Source organism: Calliopsis andreniformis, unplaced genomic scaffold (assembly GCF_051401765.1).
Source record: "Calliopsis andreniformis isolate RMS-2024a unplaced genomic scaffold, iyCalAndr_principal scaffold0091, whole genome shotgun sequence".
NCBI lineage: Eukaryota > Metazoa > Arthropoda > Insecta > Hymenoptera > Andrenidae > Calliopsis > Calliopsis andreniformis.
The window spans coordinates 951297-958728 of NW_027480500.1; positions in this window are offsets into that span (position 1 = coordinate 951297).

Here is a 7432-nt window from a genome sequence, read left to right on the forward strand (position 1 = left end):
AGGATTGAAGATTGAGGATTGAGGATTGAGGATTGACGATTGAGGATTGAGGATTGAGTATTGAGGTAGAAGATTGAGGATTGAGGACTGAGGATTGAGGATTGAGTATTGAGGATTGAGGATTGAGGATTGAAGATTGAGTATTGAGGATTGAAGATCGAGGATTGTGGATTGAAGGTTGAGTATTGAGGATTGAAGATTGAGGTTTGAGGATTGAGGATTGAGAATTGACGATGAGGGCTGCGGGTTGAGGGTTGAGGTTTGAGGACTGAGGACTGAGGATTGAGGATTGAGAATTGAGGATTGAGGATTGTGGATTGAGGATTGAAGATTGAGGATTGGGTATTGAGGATTGAACATTGAGGATTGAGGATTGAGGATCGAGGATTGAGGGTTGAGGATTGAAGATTGAATATTGATGATTGAAGATTGAGGATTGAGGACTGAGGGTTGTGGATTGAGGACGAGGACTGAGGGTTGATCATTGATGTTTGAGGTCAGAAGATTGAGGATTGAGGATTGAGAATTGAGGATTGAGGATTGAGGATTGAAGATTGAGGATTGGGTATTGAGGATTGAAGAATGAGGACTGAGGATTTAGGATTGAGGATCGAGGATTGAAGATTTAGTATTGAGGATTGAATATTGAGGATTGAGGATTGAGGATTGAAGATTGAGGATTGAGGATTCAGGATTGAGGATTGAGGATTGAAGATTGAGGATTGAGGATTGATGATTAAAGATTGAGTGTTGAGGATTGAAGACTGAGCATTGATGATTGAGGATTGAGGATTGAGGATTGAGGATTGAGTATTGAACGTTGAGGATTGAAGATTGAGGATTGAGGATTGAGGATTGACGATTGAGTGTTGGGAATTGAGGATTGAACATTGAGGATTGAGGATTGAGGATCCAGAACTGAGGTCTGAGGACTGACGATTGAGGATTGAAGATTGAGTATTGAGGATTGAGGATTGAGGATTGAGGATTGAGGATTGAGGATTGAGGAGTGGGGATTGAGGTTTGAGGACTGAGGATTGAGGATTGAGGATTGAAGGTTGAGTATTGAGTATTGAAGATTGAGGATTGAGGATTGAGGATTGAGGATTGAGGATGAGGGCTGAGGGTTGAGGATTGAGGTTTCAGGACTGAGGACTGAGGATTGAGGATTGAGAATTGAGGATTGAGGATTGAGGATTGAGGATTGAAGATTGAGGATTGGGTATTGAGGATTGAACATTGATGATTGAGGATTGAGTATCGAGGATTGAGGATTGAGGATTGAAGATCGAATATTGATGATTGTAGATTGAGGAATGAGAATTGAAGATTGAGGATTGAGGACTGAGGATTGAGGATTGAGTATTGAGGATTGAGGATTGAGGATTGAAGATTGAGTATTGAGGATTGAAGATTGAGGATTGAGGATTGAGTATCGAGGATTGAGGATTGAGGATTGAAGATTGAATATCGATGATTGTAGATTGAGGATTCAGGATTGAGGGTTGTTGATTGAGGACGCGGACTGAGGGTTGAGTATTGATGTTTGATGTCTGAGGAATGCGGATTGAGGATTGAGAATTGAGGATTGAGGATTGAGGATTGAAGATTGAGGATTGGGTATTGAGGATTGAAGAATGAGGACTGAGGATTTAGGATTGAGAGTTGAGGATTGACGATTGAGTATTGAAGATTGAAGATTGAGGATTGAGGATTGAGGATTGAGGATTGAGGATTGAGGATTGAGGAGTGGGGATTGAGGTTTGAGGACTGAGGATTGAGGATTGAGGATTGAAGATTGAGTATTGAGGATTGAAGATTGAGGATTGAGGATTGAGGATTGAGGATTGAGGATGAGGGCTGAGGGTTGAGGATTGAGGTTTCAGGACTGAGGACTGAGGATTGAGGATTGAGAATTGAGGATTGAGGATTGAGGATTGAGTATTGAGGATTGAGGATTGAGGATTGAAGATTGAGTATTGAGGATTGAAGATTGAGGATTGTGGATTGAAGATTGAGTATTGAGGATTGAAGATGAGGGCTGAGGGTTGAGGATTGAGGTTTCAGGACTGAGGACTGAGGATTGAAGATTGAGGATTGAGGACTGAGGATTGAGGATTGAGTATTGAGGATTGAGGATTGAGGATTGAAGATTGAGTATTGAGGATTGAAGATTGAGGATTGTGGATTGAAGATTGAGTATTGAGGATTGAAGATTGAGGATTGAGAATTGAGGATTGAGAATTGACGATGAGGGCTGAGGGTTGAGGATTGAGGTCTGAGGACTGAGGACTGAGGATTGAGGATTGAGAATTAAGGATTGAGGATTGAGGATTGAGGATTGAAGATTGAGGATTGGGTATTGAGGATTGAACATTGAGGATTGAGAATTGATTATCGAGGATTGAGGATTGAGGATTGAAGATTGAATATTGATGATTGTAGATTGAGGATTGAGGATTGAAGATTGAGGATTGAGGACTGAGGATTGAGGATTGAGTATTGAGGATTGAGGATTGAGGATTGAAGATTGAGTATTGAGGTAGAAGATTGAGGATTGAGGACTGAGGATTGAGGATTGAGTATTGAGGATTGAGGATTGAGGATTGAAGATTGAGTATTGAGGATTGAAGATCGAGGATTGTGGATTGAAGGTTGAGTATTGAGGATTGAAGATTGAGGTTTGAGGATTGAGGATTGAGAATTGACGATGAGGGCTGCGGGTTGAGGGTTGAGGTTTGAGGACTGAGGACTGAGGATTGAGGATTGAGAATTGAGGATTGAGGATTGTGGATTGAGGATTGAAGATTGAGGATTGGGTATTGAGGATTGAACATTGAGGATTGAGGATTGAGGATCGAGGATTGAGGGTTGAGGATTGAAGATTGAATATTGATGATTGAAGATTGAGGATTGAGGACTGAGGGTTGTGGATTGAGGACGAGGACTGAGGGTTGATCATTGATGTTTGAGGTCAGAAGATTGAGGATTGAGGATTGAGAATTGAGGATTGAGGATTGAGGATTGAAGATTGAGGATTGGGTATTGAGGATTGAAGAATGAGGACTGAGGATTTAGGATTGAGGATCGAGGATTGAAGATTTAGTATTGAGGATTGAATATTGAGGATTGAGGATTGAGGATTGAAGATTGAGGATTGAGGATTCAGGATTGAGGATTGAGGATTGAAGATTGAGGATTGAGGATTGATGATTAAAGATTGAGTGTTGAGGATTGAAGACTGAGCATTGATGATTGAGGATTGAGGATTGAGGATTGAGGATTGAGTATTGAACGTTGAGGATTGAAGATTGAGGATTGAGGATTGAGGATTGACGATTGAGTGTTGGGAATTGAGGATTGAACATTGAGGATTGAGGATTGAGGATCCAGAACTGAGGTCTGAGGACTGACGATTGAGGATTGAAGATTGAGTATTGAGGATTGAGGATTGAGGATTGAGGATTGAGGATTGAGGATTGAGGAGTGGGGATTGAGGTTTGAGGACTGAGGATTGAGGATTGAGGATTGAAGGTTGAGTATTGAGTATTGAAGATTGAGGATTGAGGATTGAGGATTGAGGATTGAGGATGAGGGCTGAGGGTTGAGGATTGAGGTTTCAGGACTGAGGACTGAGGATTGAGGATTGAGAATTGAGGATTGAGGATTGAGGATTGAGGATTGAAGATTGAGGATTGGGTATTGAGGATTGAACATTGATGATTGAGGATTGAGTATCGAGGATTGAGGATTGAGGATTGAAGATCGAATATTGATGATTGTAGATTGAGGATTGAGGATTGAAGATTGAGGATTGAGGACTGAGGATTGAGGATTGAGTATTGAGGATTGAGGATTGAGGATTGAAGATTGAGTATTGAGGATTGAAGATTGAGGATTGTGGATTGAAGATTGAGTATTGAGGATTGAAGATTGAGGATTGAGAATTGAGGATTGAGAATTGACGATGAGGTCTGAGGGTTGAGGATTGAGGTTTGAGGACTGAGGGCTGAGGATTGAGGATTGAGAATTTAGGATTGAGGATTGAGGATTGAGGATTGAAGATTGAGGATTGGGTATTGAGGATTGAACATTGAGGATTGAGGATTGAGTATCGAGGATTGAGGATTGAGGATTGAAGATTGAATATCGATGATTGTAGATTGAGGATTCAGGATTGAGGGTTGTTGATTGAGGACGCGGACTGAGGGTTGAGTATTGATGTTTGATGTCTGAGGAATGCGGATTGAGGATTGAGAATTGAGGATTGAGGATTGAGGATTGAAGATTGAGGATTGGGTATTGAGGATTGAAGAATGAGGACTGAGGATTTAGGATTGAGAGTTGAGGATTGACGATTGAGTATTGAAGATTGAAGATTGAGGATTGAGGATTGAGGATTGAGGATTGAGGATTGAGGATTGAGGAGTGGGGATTGAGGTTTGAGGACTGAGGATTGAGGATTGAGGATTGAAGATTGAGTATTGAGGATTGAAGATTGAGGATTGAGGATTGAGGATTGAGGATTGAGGATGAGGGCTGAGCGTTGAGGATTGAGGTTTCAGGACTGAGGACTGAGGATTGAGGATTGAGAATTGAGGATTGAGGATTGAGGATTGAAGATTGAGGATTGGGTATTGAGGATTGAAGAATGAGGATTGAGGATTGAGTATTGAGGATAGAGGATTGAAGATTGAGTATAGAGGATTGAAGACTGACGATTGAGGATTGTGGGTTGAAGATTGAGTATTGAACATTGAGGACTGAGTGTTGAGGGTTCAGTGATGGGAATTGATGTTTGTGGATAGAGGTTTGAAGATTCCAGATTGAGTATTGAGTATTGAAAACTGTGAATTGAGGATATTGTATTGAGGATTGAGGATTGCCAACTGATTGCTGAGGGCTGAGGCCTGAAGATTGAGGATTCAGGATTGAGGATTCAGATTTGAGGTTTGAAGACTGAGGATTGAGGATTGAAGAATGATCATTGAGGATTGAGGGTTGAGAATTGAGGATTGAGGATTGAGGAATGAGGATTGTGGATTGGGTAATGAGGATTGAAGAATGAGGATTGAGAATTGAGGATTGAGGATTGAGGATTGAAGATTGAGTATTGAGGATTGAAGATTGAGGATTGAGCACTGAGGATTGAGGATTGAGTATTGAGGATTGAGGATTGAGGATTAAAGATTGAGTATTGAGGATTGAAGATTGAGGATTGCGGATTGAAGATTGAGTATTGAGGAATGAAGATTGAGGATTGAGGATTGAGGGTTGAGGTTTGAGGGCGAGGACTGAGGGTTGAGGATTGAGGTTTGAGGACAGAGAATTGAGGATTGAGGATTGAGAATTGATAATTGAGGATTGAGGATTGAAGATTTAGGATTGGGTATTGAGGATTGAGGATTGGGGATTGAGGATCTAGTATTGGAGATTGATTATTTAGGATTGAAGGTAGAGGGTTGAGGATTGAGGATTGAGGATTGAGAATTGAGAATTGAGGATGAGGACTGAGGTTTGAGGATTGAGGATTGAGGATTGAGGATTGAGTGTTGAAGATTCAGTATTGAGGATTGAAGATAGAGAATTGAGGATTGAGGATTTAACATTGAGGTCTGAGTGTTGAGGGTTGAGTGATGAGAATTGACGTTTGTGGATAGAGATATGCAGATTCGAAGATTGCAGATTGAGTATTGAGTATTGAAGACTGGGAATTGAGGATATTCTATTGAGGATTGATGATTGCCAACTGATTGTTGAGGACTGAGGGCTGAAGATTTAGGATTCAGGATTGAGGATTCAGAATTGAGGTTTGAGGACTGAGGATTGAGGATTGAAGATTGAGTATTGAGGATTGAGGATTGATGATTGAGTATTGAGGATTGAGGATTGAGGATTGAAGAATGAGTATTGAGGATTGAAGATTGAGGATTGAACATTGAGGATTGAGGATTGAGTATCGAGGATTGAGGATTGAGGATTGAAGATTGAATATCGATGATTGTAGATTGAGGATTCAGGATTGAGGGTTGTTGATTGAGGACGCGGACTGAGGGTTGAGTATTGATGTTTGATGTCTGAGGAATGCGGATTGAGGATTGAGAATTGAGGATTGAGGATTGAGGATTGAAGATTGAGGATTGGGTATTGAGGATTGAAGAATGAGGACTGAGGATTTAGGATTGAGAGTTGAGGATTGACGATTGAGTATTGAAGATTGAAGATTGAGGATTGAGGATTGAGGATTGAGGATTGAGGATTGAGGATTGAGGAGTGGGGATTGAGGTTTGAGGACTGAGGATTGAGGATTGAGGATTGAAGATTGAGTATTGAGGATTGAAGATTGAGGATTGAGGATTGAGGATTGAGGATTGAGGATGAGGGCTGAGGGTTGAGGATTGAGGTTTCAGGACTGAGGACTGAGGATTGAGGATTGAGAATTGAGGATTGAGGATTGAGGATTGAGTATTGAGGATTGAGGATTGAGGATTGAAGATTGAGTATTGAGGATTGAAGATTGAGGATTGTGGATTGAAGATTGAGTATTGAGGATTGAAGATGAGGGCTGAGGGTTGAGGATTGAGGTTTCAGGACTGAGGACTGAGGATTGAAGATTGAGGATTGAGGACTGAGGATTGAGGATTGAGTATTGAGGATTGAGGATTGAGGATTGAAGATTGAGTATTGAGGATTGAAGATTGAGGATTGTGGATTGAAGATTGAGTATTGAGGATTGAAGATTGAGGATTGAGAATTGAGGATTGAGAATTGACGATGAGGGCTGAGGGTTGAGGATTGAGGTCTGAGGACTGAGGACTGAGGATTGAGGATTGAGAATTAAGGATTGAGGATTGAGGATTGAGGATTGAAGATTGAGGATTGGGTATTGAGGATTGAACATTGAGGATTGAGAATTGATTATCGAGGATTGAGGATTGAGGATTGAAGATTGAATATTGATGATTGTAGATTGAGGATTGAGGATTGAAGATTGAGGATTGAGGACTGAGGATTGAGGATTGAGTATTGAGGATGGAGGATTGAGGATTGAAGATTGAGTATTGAGGTAGAAGATTGAGGATTGAGGACTGAGGATTGAGGATTGAGTATTGAGGATTGAGGATTGAGGATTGAAGATTGAGTATTGAGGATTGAAGATCGAGGATTGTGGATTGAAGGTTGAGTATTGAGGATTGAAGATTGAGGTTTGAGGATTGAGGATTGAGAATTGACGATGAGGGCTGCGGGTTGAGGGTTGAGGTTTGAGGACTGAGGACTGAGGATTGAGGATTGAGAATTGAGGATTGAGGATTGTGGATTGAGGATTGAAGATTGAGGATTGGGTATTGAGGATTGAACATTGAGGATTGAGGATTGAGGATCGAGGATTGAGGGTTGAGGATTGAAGATTGAATATTGATGATTGAAGATT